Below are 15,798 nucleotides of genomic sequence, written 5' to 3'. Positions count from 1 at the left end.
TTTGTCTGTTGGCGTGTGCGTGTATGAGATCCTTGAGGGTATTACGTATTTCGAGTTGTTGTTGTTTTTACACTTGCTCGTTGCAGTGATTTTATTGGTAGTTCTCGCGCTTTAAACGCTTGTTTATCACCGATTTTTATGAACTGCTCACTTAGACTATTTGCACGGGTTCACACCTTCGCCTTATTTATTCAGTGAAAATGCCGGCAGCGCCAGCATCAGCGCTGCAATTATAGTGTTCGTGCTGCGCAGTTGTTTGTTATGCTCACGTTCATGCAGCACAAAAATATAGTAATAACAATAAAGTAATAATAACAGTAAAATTTTAAAGTAGTGTTTTCCGCACGCTGGCTGCACGTATTTTCCACAAATGTTTGTCTAATTTCTTTTTTCGCTTTCTTTCATTTATTCTTTATTTTGTTTTTCTTCAGCCAATTGTTTATGTTAAAGTTCTGCGAAATGTGACTTTATTTAGTTTCACACAGTGGTTCATTTTACGGCAAAGTTTCATCAATTTTGCTCGAACTGTTTAACACAGTCTGATCAAAATTGACCCGGACTGCGCAAAAAACTAGATTTTTCGGTATTTATGTACAAATAATTATCGTCGCCTGCAAATATAAGCCTGCCTCTAGAGCCAATATAAGCCTGCCAAGGCGTAAACAAAATTTCAAAACTCCTGCTATAAGTCTCGACTGGGATGGCCTTCAGCACTTTCAGGCTAGTTTTTTCGGTTTCGACTCATTTCTAAAGCTTCATTCGCTAAATGTCTCAGGCATTTAACTCCAAAAGTGCGGTGGGATATCTAAAAGTATGAGCTCCTAGCTAGTGTTTAAGACTTGATCTTGCAAGCGTGAGTCGATCAAGGAGGAAGTAATGAGATGGTTTTATCTTGTCTTCTTTGCAGTGCAAAGAGTTCACTGGTTCTCTTACGATCGATCTTGAGGCATAATTGGTCTTACGACAGCGATGGTAGTCCAGCGCTGGACAAACTGCTGTGATGCCTAGCTATCCAGTAGCAGAACATACGAAGAAGGGGATCCGTTTCTTTGCTACTGATAGCGGAGCTAGGGTAAATTTCGCCTTTTTTCATCTCAACAGCTTCACAGTTGCCTGCGATTCTTCTGTGACCTGGCATCCATGCTAGTATTTACACAAAGTGACTCGATCACATTGACAACGGGGTTAGGCATTCCTTACCCAGCCCTGTACGCACAGTTAGTGAGCGCAATGGCTACTACCCTCGAACTGATATCAGAGTGAATATTATACTTCTCAAGGAAATCTACTCTTATATTATAGACAGCAGCTTCGGCTTAAAAACCACTGCAATAGTCAAGTAGTCTGAAACAGAAGTAGATTCAGGATTCCTGATAATATATTCTTTGTCTAACCTTCCTCCCAAGCCTCGACGCATACATAAAAACGCTCATTCTCCCTCTTCTTCAACGGCGTTCACCCAATCAGAACTTCTTTGCAGATATGTGAGCAGACAAAAAACCACAAGAATTTGGTTTGGCGACTCCATAATCCATAAGATCAGTTATAAGTTAAAGCGCGTGCGAATTTTCGAATGTTCTGACATGTGTTCATTTTTCAACCCAGATTCTCTGAGACTGATAGCAACAGTGGTCATATACCTTCCGGCGATATCTGTGGACACTACATGCAAAAAGGCATTAAGTGCAATGATTGAATTGGAACTGAGGCCAGCATATATACTTCTGACCACGACCATAGTACATCATGAGCTTGACTATGGTCTCGTAGAGTCATAGGACTACTTTCTGTGAGATACCCCACCTTATAGTAGAAGTCAATCAATGCCTCATCAGTCAATCCCTTGCCTATATAAGGGCTTTCATTTGTACCCTTTAATCGATGTCGTAAAAGATTCAATCTTGTTTGTATATGTCTGAATTTCTTATGACAGTCAGAGCTAAAAGTTCTTAGTTGAATCATTCAAGAAATATACACACGTGACAAACTCGAATTTACGCGTTCATTTTTATGAGCAACTGAAAAGTTTTCACAGTGCAGTTAAAGCTCTGATTTTTATTGTGTAAACTGTAAAGACTTCATCTTTATGTGTCCTTTGAGGAATTGTCGAAGTGCACAATAAACCAAATCAGATATTTCAACAGTGAAGCCAACTTGGTTGAAACACAATGCTAAACAATAAAAAACCAGTTAATTCGAGTTGATAGCGAAATATACTTTATTCTCGTTGCGCTTTTAACTCAAGAAAAAATCGTCGGGTATCTCCAAGAATATACGAAATCTGTTAATTATTTCACATATATTTTTTCTATACAACGCTGAGTCTTATTTGTCCCGTATCTTATTGAATATATTTTTTCAAATAAAAGTTTGTGATGTTACAGCAATAAAGTGATAACTGAAAGTGTCGTTATATTCCCAGTTTTCTTAGTTGTTATTATCAAATTGAAATTGGTGAAGAGAAATGATAACTTTTAAATTGAAAAGTAGAACAAAATTAAAGAAGTAACAGACTCAAAACGGTTTCCTGGAGCGTTCGTTTGAGTTTGCTGAATAGCCAGAAGTCACACGGAGCTGAATCAGACAAATACGGTGGTTACGGCACGGTATTGATTGAAAATTTGGCGAAACACTCACGAAGAATCAATGCAATATGCGATATTGGATTATCGTAGTGTTAAAATCAAGAGTTGTCAGCCCATAATTCCGGCCTCTGTTTACGAATAGCTTCCTACAAACGATGCATAAGACTGAAATAGTATTCTTTATTGACAGTTTGGCCGATCGGTAGAAATTCGGAGTGCATCACACCACGATCATCGAAGAAAACTGTCAGCATAACTTTCATTTTTGACTTGCTTTGACGTGGTTTTTTCGGCTTCAACTCACTTTTGCTACCAAATTTGGTTGATTTATAGTATCGTTTGTTTCCGGGTCGTAAGCATAGATCAAAGACTTATAGCGTTTCAATAATACGTTTCACGACATCCTAGTAGTCGGAAAGCATTATTTCACAGACGTTAACGTGGTGCGGTTTTTCGAAAAAAGTGTTTGATTTTGGAACCAATCGTGCTTTCACTTTTCTTAGACGTAAATGATCTATCAAAATGATGTTCACTGATCCTTCCGATATTTCAACGATGCCAATAAGATTTGATCGTTGACGTGTTGATCATCAGTTGATGTTGATGGCCCTCCTGGACGTGTTTCGTCGTCAACGCGTTCTTGATCCGCTTTGAATATCTTGTATCAATTAAAAATAATTGTTCGTGATAAACAATTATAACTGAAGGCCTTTTCCGACATTCTGAACGTTTAGCTTTAGAAATTTGATGCCGTACCCGAAATTTAATGGAACATCTTTGTTGAATAATTTCACTCATTGCAAAAATCACCGCAGCTACTTTATGTACTTCAGAAATACTAGGCTATACTAAACCATAATGATTGCTTTGATGTGACATTTGGCAGATATGTCGCTGACAGTTATACCAACTCTGAAAAATAAATTTCGACGAATGACTTTTCGTGCGAATTTTAAATTGTAAAGTCTTACAGTTTTTGCCCATAGTATAAACAAACCAAGTAAAATTAAGCCTTGTATGAACAACTTTTTTATTTGACCATATATTTGCACGAAAAATGGCATGAAGTATTATCAAAGGCATCGCTACAATGTCTGAAGAAATTGTTAAGATCAGACCACTATAGCATATAGCTGTCATATAAACTGAACGTTCGGAATGAACTGCTTATATGGAAAATTCTTTTATTTGTCGAGATATCGTCACGAAATTGGGCATAGATATTTATTTGAGGGTACGCTAAATTATTCGAAGAAATTTCTCAAATCGAACCACTATAGCATTTAGTTGCTATACAAACTGATCAATATAAATCATGTCTTTCTATAGAAAGTTTTTTATTTGTTGAGATATTTCTTCGAAATTTTACATGCATTATTAGCTGAGTTAACGGTATAATATTTAAAGAAATTGTTCTGATCGGACCACTATATCATATAGCTGTCATACAAACTGACCGAAAAAAATTAAATAAAAAAATGCAACTGAGAAGAATATTATAACTTCGGGTTAGTTTCGGGATGTTAACGTTTTTTCTTGTTTGCTTTGTTTGGTTTTTGTGTTTTAATAGCAGAAAGTACGATTATGTTATCCTAGAGCCTGGTTCTCGTCGCATATAAACTAACTTTTTAATATTATATTATCTAATACTGTACAGTTAAATGTGATCATAAGTATATTCGAGCTTGTGCTTTACTTTACGTTTATCTTAATCATAAAAGGATCCATGCTCTGCATCAATGCACTAAAGTGATAAAGCTCGTTCACTCTCTCTCCCTCGTTCTATTCATTTAAGTACACGCGCGCACGCATTTCTGATGACAAATATAATTTAGGGGCTTAACGAAGTGCACGACAAATCGAATAAAATTTTGCACACATTTATCACAAATCCAACTACGGTACAAAACGGTCGTCGTCATGCACAGATTTATTTTCGCACATCTCACAGCCATGCGTGACCCCACTTCATACACACGCCGCATACAATCACGCAGAGCATGTGCGCTACGAATTCTGTGCAAATATGTTCGTATGTACGTATGCAGTATACTAGACGGAATACAAAAACAAAACATGAGACGCTTGGTACACACTGCAGCCACGCGGTCATGCCAGGCGTTGCACATGACCCCGGTACGTGTCGGATGGCTGCCATTGACCCAGCACACGGACGTTGGCGGAGCTGCAATAACGAATATGTTTGTATTGCCATCCACGTGTGTGTGTGTATGTGGCATGCTGTTTACCTTCCGGTCATATAACGGGTGTGCTCGCCTGCATATTGCATACATGTAAGCACACGCACTTTTACATATGTACATAAATGTCTGTATTAGCCAGATCATAGCATGCATTGAGGCGCTCATGCACCAATACACTCACCCACATGCACACACGGAAAAGCGCATTCACCATTTGTTTATCCTATTTATTTGCCCAGCAAGTTGAGTGATGCTTCTGTTTACTTAGCCTGCTGCAATTCTCAAAATAACTGTGCATATACGTATATGTATGTGTGTTTGAAATAAACATTGTCAATAGCAGCGCGTCAAAAATAGTTGCAACAACAAAGGCGGCACACTGAAGCAGCTGGCGTGTGATGAAATGATATTTGTAAGCTACTGAGCAAAGTAAATTGAAAACTGCCTACCTCATCGTTAGTTGCCTTTGTAAGAGATAAGAAAAATAACTATGCAAGCGTCAAATGATAAGAAAATTATTTTTAAATTTTTTTCATAGAAGCTCATATGCCTCGAAATATCGCTCGGTGATAGGCAATTCTACTGCCATATTTATGCTTTAAGCAATATATATAGATATAATATTTATACATGTATGACAACAACACACCATGTGTAAAATTTAATAAAAGCATAACGCTCAAGTGAAATGAGAAAAGAAAAAGGTAAACAAAATAAAAAAAATTTGGAGCACTCGCTGTTAGCCAACAAATGCGCGCGCTGCGTGATGCAACGTGTGATAAGTCGGTATGTACACTCTTATGCCTGTGTGTATGTACGTTCTTATGCGTGTGTGTGTATGTACACATTTATGTCTGCATGTATGTAGGTAAGCATTGTAAGAACGCAGCGGTGAAGCAACCCAGCAGCTATCACATTACATCAGGCAACATTGAGTCAGCTGCTAGGCGTAAACTGATACCATTTTAATTTTAATTTTTTTTTTTTTTTAACATTTTTTTTGTTGTTTCTTTGTTTTTTATTGAATAATGTCATTGACTTTAACATCACTTCAACTATGCTTATCACTAAAGCCAATTGTCGTGATTTGGTAAGAAATGATTTTGGTTTAAGTGTATGTGCCTGAGTTTGATATCAGTTGGTATTATAACTGTAATGTTAGTAAAAATGCTGAATGCTGAAAACTAATTAAAAGAGTAATCAAATTTTGTGCTTAAGTCCGCAGCAATTCATATAAGATTTTTACCTAGCAGCCGGGTGAATTTATAATTGAAAATTTCTGTAGCACAAGGTGATCTATTTCGAGCTTCAATACTTTAAAAAAAAAAAAAAAACACAAAAAATTTAAAAAAAAAAAAAAAAAAAAACGCAAAAACTTAAAATTTAATGGAGAATGTTGATCATAATTTGAAAGAACATTCTCTAGCATTTATTTTCTGAAAATAGTTTCTTTGAAAGGTTGGCCGCGGCTACATTTCAGATGCTCCATCCGTTGAGTACAATTTGCAATGACACGTTCGAGCATTTCGACTTGTAACTAGCGATTGACATGCGTGATGTTTCGCTCCAAGGCTTGAATTGAAGTGCGATTGTCTGTTTTGACTTTAAACTTTATATATTCCTACAGGAAAAAGTCTAACTTCTATCTTGGTGGGCAACCGACCGTCCCAAAACGTGAAATTTTTTAATCACCGAAGTGTTCCTCCAATAAATCCATTGATTGATGCGTTGAGTATGAAGTAATGACGTCGTGTTGAAACCAAATGTCGTCGAGATCACGAACTTCCATTTAGGCATCAAATAATCGGTTATCATGGCGTGATAACGGTCGCCATTCACGGTTACGTTGTCACCGGCATCATTTTTGAAGAAATAAAGGTCGATGATTCACTGGTCCACAAATCACATCAAACCGTTGTTTTTCTTGATGAATTGGCAGCACTTGATTCTCTTCAGGCAGGTTGCTCTTCGTCTCGGTAACAATTTTGTTTGTTTGTTTAAAACCTCTGCCGTATTTTGGGTTCGGCACCCGGTTTCAATGCAACTCCACATTCGCATTTGGGTTTTAACCGCAACCACCACGATACTTTACGAGGGGCCAGTCCGAATGAGCAGGTTGGAGCGAATTCCAAAGGCTCTTGCTTCTTGTGGTACCAGAATTAAGTCTCCGGTCCGGCCTCGTAAACGAAGCTACCACCATTTGAGCTTCCGTACAGCTCTGGACTGGTGGAAAGGCGTTGGCCTTCATACACACATCACTCATACACACACCACTCATAAAAAAGCTAACCCTAATTCTTAGCTAAACGCCTTCGCCGCTTAAACAACTCACGCGCAAACAATGGCTAACTGTTCGGTATTCTAGCGGACTAGTGGAGATCACACCACTAACATTTAATTATCCGCCAGTTCAGCTAATCCCCATACCATCCAGATCAATCAGACGTCCAATACGTCATCGCGAGTTGCTGCGAACGGCGCCGAATCGAATCTCACGGTCTATGACTGCTATATTTTCTTCACATGTTGCTGGTCGGGTCGAATTTAATGTGTCGAATATTATCGAATACTGAATGCTGGGTGCAGCACGCTCGGTAGGCCGATTATGTCGACAATAAGAAATATTATTTTTATTTATTGAAAATGCTATGACTATGTAATGAGTTTAATATTTCAGAAATTCATAGATTCTTGTCTAGATCGACTCAGCTCCATGATTTTCTTTCTTGCTTGCTTTTTTATTTCTCTTTCTCTATCTAATTGTCATTCTAATTATCCTTTTCCCACTTTGCAGTGACAGATTTATTTCTACTAAAACAAAAACGCGTTGTTTGAAAAATTGGTCTGTTTCTGATTTTATTGAAAGATCTGATTTTATTAACTCACGTTCTCATAAATTTCTGTGAGCTCCCAACACTGCTTTTGCTTTGCATATGCCTTCGCAGCTATTTTCGAAGTAACTTCCATTTATCAAAAAAGGAATATGTGTTCGAGAAGTATGAGAGAATATGACAAATAGTAACGAGTATATTTTATGCCACCAAAAATCAATTGTCCTTTTCTCTCTTATGAAAAAAAAAATTCGACTCATATGACGCTGAATTAAATAAGATATGTTTTTTGTGCCAGCTCAAACCTCCATAATTGCAGCCATCACCAACTAAACGGGTCAGCGCAATTGCTTACCGAATTTCCGCCTTTGTGCTCCGATAATAAAAGACAATAAATGTCATATGTTTCATTGAATCACACATGAATGTATGTATGTATGTAAAATAACAATTTCGAACAAAATGTGCACCATAAAGCCATCATCAGGAAAAAATGTTTGTAAAAAGTGGAAAGCGTTGCGCGAATGGCGGATGGAGTCCTATTAAAGCAAATGCCGGAACGAGCATAAAATAAAATATTAAACAATACCGCATACGTACACATATTTATGTACATACATATATTATAAACACTCATATAAACTTGTGATTTTTGTTCACAATGTCAGTTGCGATTTTCATTTATTATCCGCTTTCTGTTTTACTTTTTATTTCCAAACCAAATAACCGCAGGCATTTCTGTTGTCAATTTATTTAGATATCGTGTGCATATATTATTTGTGTATGAAAACCAATTATTTGGGCACAAATATCTAAATCTACTCATATAATATGAGTGCACACGCGATTTGTGTTATTGCCGTTAGGACAAGCGCTTCCATTTTGATTTTTACTGACGGCCAGTACTTACGAAGGATTTTTAAGGGGCTAACATAATAAAATTTTAAAGAGAAATTTTATTGGTTTTCTTAATGGTTTTCCGCTCATTTCGATCAGCTCTATCAGTTTAACTTTAAACGTATTTTCTGGAAACAGCATTTTTCGAATTTGCTGCAGCGTTTACTGGAAGACAAGGATGCGATCAAATATTAAATTCGCATGTTCCGTTTATAGTTTTCCATACAATGATCTACCAGTTTATTTGACCTGATCAAAAATCCGTTCCCACGACAGCCGGGTCCAAGTAAATGGAACGGACCAGAATTTGTTCCGGCCAAGGACTGTCAACTCGGTACCATTCCTCGAAATTACCTAATATATATTTTCAGCAGTGAACTTGAACTTGAAATTATTTAATTTTTTTGTTCAAAATTATTTTACAGAGTCATTAAAGATTGAAAAGCCATTTACCAAAAAAGTGCCAGAAGAAATAAATGCTTATGCGGTTACACCAGCGCATCAGACGTTCTTCTTTTTTGATATTTGGCGCCAACTGGAGACTCCAAGTGTAGCCAGTCCCTTCTCTAACTGGTCATTCCAACGGAGTTGAAGTTTTTCTCTTCCTCTTTTTTCCTGCGTCGAATACTCTTAGAGCTGACCTCATGAACTAGCCAGCGTAACCGCTGTCTCCTAATTCGCTCATGTCAGTGCCGTCTTATATTTGATACTGTTTCGACTTTTAATTGGATGTGCTTTTTTTTACGTGGCGGCTCCCAAACCCAGCGCAGAACACTGGGGAGGGATGTTTCGCCTTCTCACATTAGCTCGCCTTCAAGCGGATGTTTTCTGGCTACACAGAGGATACATTCTCTAAGACCGGAAGTAGTGAGATGATGCTATATGTGAAGAATCGTTTCCGGCCATTCTCAAGTGAGTGGCAATCAGAGGACTTTCCTCACTTGCGTGAACTTCTACACATAACTCCATTTTACCATTGCTTCCGGAAATCAGCCACCAAGGATTGGTATGCTAAGTTTAGAGGTAGTGAAAGGGGAACCAAAGACAGTGAATACAGTGGACGCCCAAAAGAGGTTGTTAACGACAAAAAAAGGTGCAGTTGTTCGAGATAGCAGACACTCTAAAGATATAAACAGAGCACGTACATCATATCATTCACGAATATTTGTGTTTGAAAAAGCTCTGTGCAAAGTGGGTGCCATGAGAGCTCACTTTTGACCAAAAACAATGGGAGTTGTTTTCAATTCGTGGCAGTGTTTAGAAATGTTCGATGCGCAGAATGATCGCAGGGAGAGTTTTTCGTCGATTAAAGAGGTGATCACGGCCTATTTTGAAGCAAGGGGCTAATGCTACTACAAAAATAGTATTGAGAAGTTGGATAGTCATTATAATCGATATATAACCCTTGAAGGGAACTATGTTCAATTAAAATAATAATTTGACCAAAATATGCAAACTGCATACATTTAACATAAATAAATAATTTTCCGGCAAATGAAGACATACTTATGTATCTCTCACTTCTTGCATAAATTTTCAATTTTAAATTGTTAGTGGCATATAGCGCTAGCTTCTAAACTTTTTTCCTTAATTAAAAAGTACCCGGCCTATCATTGTATGTATTTCACTATATCACTATCGCTATATGCCACTAATAATTTAAAATTGACAATTTATGCAAGAAGTGAGAGATACATGGCGTTATATAAATATTAGAAAAATGTTCAATGCAAAAATGTACACAGAATGTCAACAATTTGTAAACAAAATTTTGAATTCCGATGGCAAATATAAAATTAAGATTTTTGTTAGGCGCTAAGGAGGCAAAGCATTCTGCTATAAATGCGGTAAGTATGCCCTTTCAATAATTGAATTATATATTAGTATATCGATTTAAAATTATATCTCGAAGAAAAGTGACAATGATTGGTAGTTGCCATATTTTTACAAATTCATGAAGTGTAAAATAAATTTATTTGAGCATTTTACAAATCAAATATGTTTTTGAAACAATTGAACATATTTCTAATCATAAATGTTATATATAATTATTTTAGAGGTATAAATATTAAAAAAAAAAAAAACACATAAAAATTATGAAATTATCAGCATTGGAGTTGTCTTAGTTGACAATATCATTTGAAAATTTGAATACAATTTATGGTGTTGACCAATAACTAACACAATTTTACAGTTCTTCCTGCGAAGCCGTCATTTTGCATAGCGGTTAAGACAAAGTTTGACTATTCGCTTTCAAAAATAAATTTTCGAGAGATTTGAACCTTCTCTTTCAAGTCCAATTTTCCAAAGTATACTGAACATACATTTTTTGAGAGCTTCTTTGACAGCTGACCGTCAATGAAATTTTATATCCCTAAAAGTACACCCTGTGTTACTTCCTTCTGTTGGCTTTTGCTTCGACTAACGGACAGACAGAAATTTGTTTACCTCTCACTTGCAGCAAAAATATGCGAAATGCGAACAAATGGCGAGTAAATAAGAATACAAATGCAAGCTAACGGGAAATAGGTGTTTAAAGCTGCATCAAACGTGTTTGACTGCAAACACAAAAACAAAACTAAAGCATTATAAATGAATTTGTAATTTCCTTTGACACAAATTCGCTGACGTGAATACAAATATGCAGTATATACATACCTACAAAGCATGCATTTAAGACAGTGAGATTTGCATTTTGCTTGTTCTGAAAATTCTGCAGAAGAAATACTTTCAACGTAACTACTTGCTCCAATTGTTTGTTGGAATTGTTGCTTACGAGGTGACACCAGTGGTCGGTGGCAATAGTCGCATGTCGGATATGTATATACATATGTATGTGTATATTGTATTTATATATATGTATATGTATATACGCTGTTACTGCTCGATCCAGCAAAGATGACCTGATTATCGGCCAGTAGTATTACCAGTTCTAAAGTGATACTCTACTTTCCAGTTTTTATGACTGATATGATTACTAATTCACTTACACTAAGTTGGATTTAAACCAAGCTAGTTGCTTTGTGATTCATTTGTAACTAGTTACTTTAGGACCAGTTGCAAACTAGTTTGACAAATTTTCATTTACATTTTTCTTTTCTGAAAGTGAGCAACAAATACACTAAAGAAGATTACTATTTAGTTATTCTTGCGAAACTTACTAGTTCATACTGCACTAGTTCATAGCCAGAATTTATATGTCTCTCTACAGTGTGTGCCCAACACTTTGCATCGCCCCTCGTTGGCGTTTGTTTATAGAGCAAATCATCATTGTTTACAGTGACTTATGAATGCTTGTGTGAATTCAAAGAAATTTATGTGCAATCAATGAGCTTGCTGGTGCGCTTTCAATATTGTTTGCCTTCGATGGCAGGATATGCAATTGTCGGTGAAATTATTGCACTTGTTTACAGCAATTTTCATTTAAAATACATAAAAGCGAAGGCAAAACGTTTATTGGCGATGACAATATAAATTGAATGCCAGAATTTATGTGAAATACATTGTTGTTTACCCGAAAGACGACAATGAGTTTTGGCTAGTATTTAAACGAATATTACATTGTATAAATGTGTTGAGAATTGCAAATGAAAAGCAGAAAAATTTTGCAATTTAATAATGTTAAAGAAGTTTTAATACAATCATCAAATGAATTAGGCAATCATGCTTAGTGGGTTAAATCCTCTAGGTAAAAGGTTGAAGGTTTGAAGTTGAGGGGTTGTATTCACATGTGAATTTCATATCGAATGCATTTGAAAATAGTCTTCGAAATTTTAAAGTTGCTCCCATAAATAAATTCGGGGATATGAGCGTACTTATATAAGATTTTCTCGAAAAGCTTTTTTCAGAGACAATGAGTAAAATTTTATCGAAACAGTATGACCGTGCGATTTGAATTTTTTGCATAATCTTCTTGGAAATATTTTGGATTGAGCGAAGGAATAAGATTTTTAATAAGGATTTTGATTTTTTTAAGTGACAATGAAGTGTAATTTTTTATAAAAATAAAAACTTTTTTGGGAAGCCACGATTTTTTCAAAATTCAGAAATTTGCCTGGCCTAGTGCTATAATTTCCTCTATTTAGTACTAATATATGTTTTTGAATTTTTTACATTTCAAGCAGACAATTTTTCTCACCTCTTTTTAAGGGCTCTGTAGAAGATGGGCGAAGGGATCAAATATATCAACAAATACTGGGCTTTTTCATAGGGACGCAAACGATGACATACTTTTTCCCGCTCTTTTGACGCTTTTCTTTAGTAAAGTTTGCCATTTCATCATTGAAAGATATAGCACCCAACAACGAGTCGAAATTACTTAAATTTTACTACCGAAATTCGGAGTCAGTGGCATCAACTTTAAGAGCGCTACGGACGATTTATGGTCGTCATAATCTTCCTGCCAGATCAACAATTGAGTGTGTAGTAGAAAAATTTAAGTCCACAGGCATAATACAAAATGTTTTCGGGCCAGTGAGACAAAGAAGTGACCGTAGAGTCGAGAATGCATGAGGAAGACCAAAATCAGTCTGCCACATGTCCTTCTCAAGCGTTAGGCATCCCTGTGATGTCGTTGTGACGAATTTTGCGAAAAGATCTTGCCCTACATCCTGACTAGATCAAATTGACGCAAGAACTGAAGCCACTTGACCCCCAGAACCGGCGTATGTTCGCGAATTGGGCTGAGCAACAACTTGAAAATTATCCGGATTTTCATCGAAAAATCATTTCTGGGTGAATGGCTTCGTCAATAAGCAAAATTTGCATTATTGGTCAGACAGTCACCATTGCATCTCGAAAAAATTACGGTTTGGAGTAGTTCCGTGATGATCAAGATCGGCATGTTATTGTGAATGGGAATCACTTCCCCTCAATGATAACCGAATATCTGGCCCGAATTGATCTGGACTTGGACAATATGCGGTTTCAACATGAGGGGGCCACAAGTCGCACAGCGAATGTCACAATCGATCTATTGAAAACAGAGTTTGGTGTACGAGTTATTTCACGAAATGTCCCAGTCAATTGACCACCATGCTCGTGCGATTCGACTATTTTTTGCATGGCTATGTCAAACCTATGGTCTACGTCAACAAGCCAGCGACGTTTGATGAACTTCGTACCAATATCGAATGTAAAATTGCGGCAGTATCGGCCGATTTAGGCTTGTAAAACATTGAAAATTGGGTTCAGCCTCTGCACTTCCGAAAGCTTGCCCGTGGTGGCCATGGAATCTAATATACATACCATATATTCACTGGAGTAAAGAATTTCACTAATATACAAACCGTTTTTGCAGCGTTCTTATTAAAAACCCGTTATTATAGAACATACAATTTTGTATACCTATGTTAAACGCCTAAGTAGGTGTTCACGATGTCTGAGTGTTTAGTGAGCTCTTCTTCTTCACTGATTGGATAAGTTTGGTGATCCAGTTAAATCTGCCAATGTCTTCTAAACTCTCTTGAAGGACTAACCCAACCAAAATTCCATTTGATATCATAATTCCGACAGATTGAATTTTCTTATACAAGTAAATTTTTCGTTCGCTATTTGGAACCTCTACTTTTCTCTCGGAGAATGGACGGGGAATAGGTTTTAGTAGAAGTATATTTATCACTTTTTGGAAAAATAATAGAGAGATAATTAAACTACAAATTCGATCGATCGGTCTTAATAGAACCAGTCGATGTTTCTCTTTCTTTCTCTCTTAGTTCACATTTCCTAGAGAACCAACACAGCCAACTTCATGGTTTCTTGAGGTTTCTTTATATTATTTGACTAGTTTTGACGAAAAGTAGTTTGTGCGAAAGTCAACTTTATGATCGTTGATGGTTTATGATGACACAGTTCTAGTTCGTTTGAGTTTTATGATTGGTAATCTGTAGGTTTATATTATATAACAGTTTTGAGGTTGAGAGGTGGTGCACATACTTAATATTTTTATCCGCAGTTCAAGTTTAGTATTTTCATTCAAAAATGAAATACATCAAAATACCAATTGAAAACTGAAACCATAATTAATTACACGTGTATATGCAATTATTGCCTTTTAATTATCGTTAAGTGTAATTTGATTACAACAACAAAAAATACAATAAATATGAAGTGTGCCATTAAATTATTATTGCGGTAAAATTGTCTACTCGGCATATTAATTTTCTCTAGCTCATGCTTATGTTTTTGCTGTTGTTGCATTTACTGTTATTTTTAATAAAGCTAAGTTATTACTCACTGAAGGGTAAAAGTCGGCAAGGTGCAAACGCAAAAGGCAAAAAACCACTAAATCGCCTAGAATTGCTTAAATGAATGGAAAAAGGTCAGTGCAAACACACAAAGACAAAATACCAAAGCGAAAGTGAATTTATGCTTCTTAGGCATCGCTCGTTAAATACAATATGTTGGCGATTAAAATAACGCTTCGATTATTTGTTTGTTTACAAGCGCTGGCAACGCCTACGTGCTCTCTCATTGCTGCCATAAAAGATGAGACAAGCAACGTGGCCATTGTGGGCCATTGTTGCCACAGTTGCTTGAAAGAGTGCAAAATGCGAAATACGAGCTCATTGAAGTGTGGCATCCATGCGTTTAATATCGACATTAATCGTGCCAATCATTCGTGATTGACCTGCAAAAAGGCAGGAATATTGCGAGAAATTGCAAACAATAAGATAGACAGCTCGTAATTTATGTGAATGCCCATAATTACAGTGTTTGCCTTTGACTTTCTTGTATGCGCTCGCCATTGTTCTATTATCTGCCTTTTTTACTTTGCTCAGCAATACAGAAATACTTTTTCGATTTGTGACTATATTTAAAACATTCGTCTATGTGGACTTATGGCACTCAATATGTGTGATCGTAATGCTTGCCGCTGAGCGCTTACTTTGCCAGCAAGGTAATCCACTGAGTGGGAGAACGCCTATAGAGAAGTTGATACCATAAATAGTCTTTATTTCGGAGAGGAATAAAGTAATTACAAAAAGCTTAGTTTTAATCAAGCGGTTTGAGGTATTTCCGATTATTATACTCTAGCAACAAAGCTGCTAATATTATAGTTTTGTTCACATAACGGTTGTTTGTAAGTCCTAAAACTAAAAGAATCAGATATAGGGTTAAGTATACCAAAGTGATCAGGGTGACGAGTAGAGTTGAAATCCGTCTGTCCGTCCGCCCGTGCAAGCTGTAACTTGAGTAAAAAGTGAGATATCATGATGAAACTTGGTACACGTATTTCCTGGCTCCATAAGAAGGTTAAGTTCGAAGATGGGCAAAATCGGC

This window comes from Bactrocera latifrons, unplaced genomic scaffold (genome assembly GCF_001853355.1).
Source record: "Bactrocera latifrons isolate USDA-ARS-PBARC rearing strain unplaced genomic scaffold, ASM185335v1 scaffold_81, whole genome shotgun sequence".
Taxonomy (NCBI): Eukaryota; Metazoa; Arthropoda; class Insecta; order Diptera; family Tephritidae; genus Bactrocera; species Bactrocera latifrons.
The sequence above is the reverse complement of the archived record's forward strand: the minus strand, read 5'-3'. Positions refer to the sequence as shown.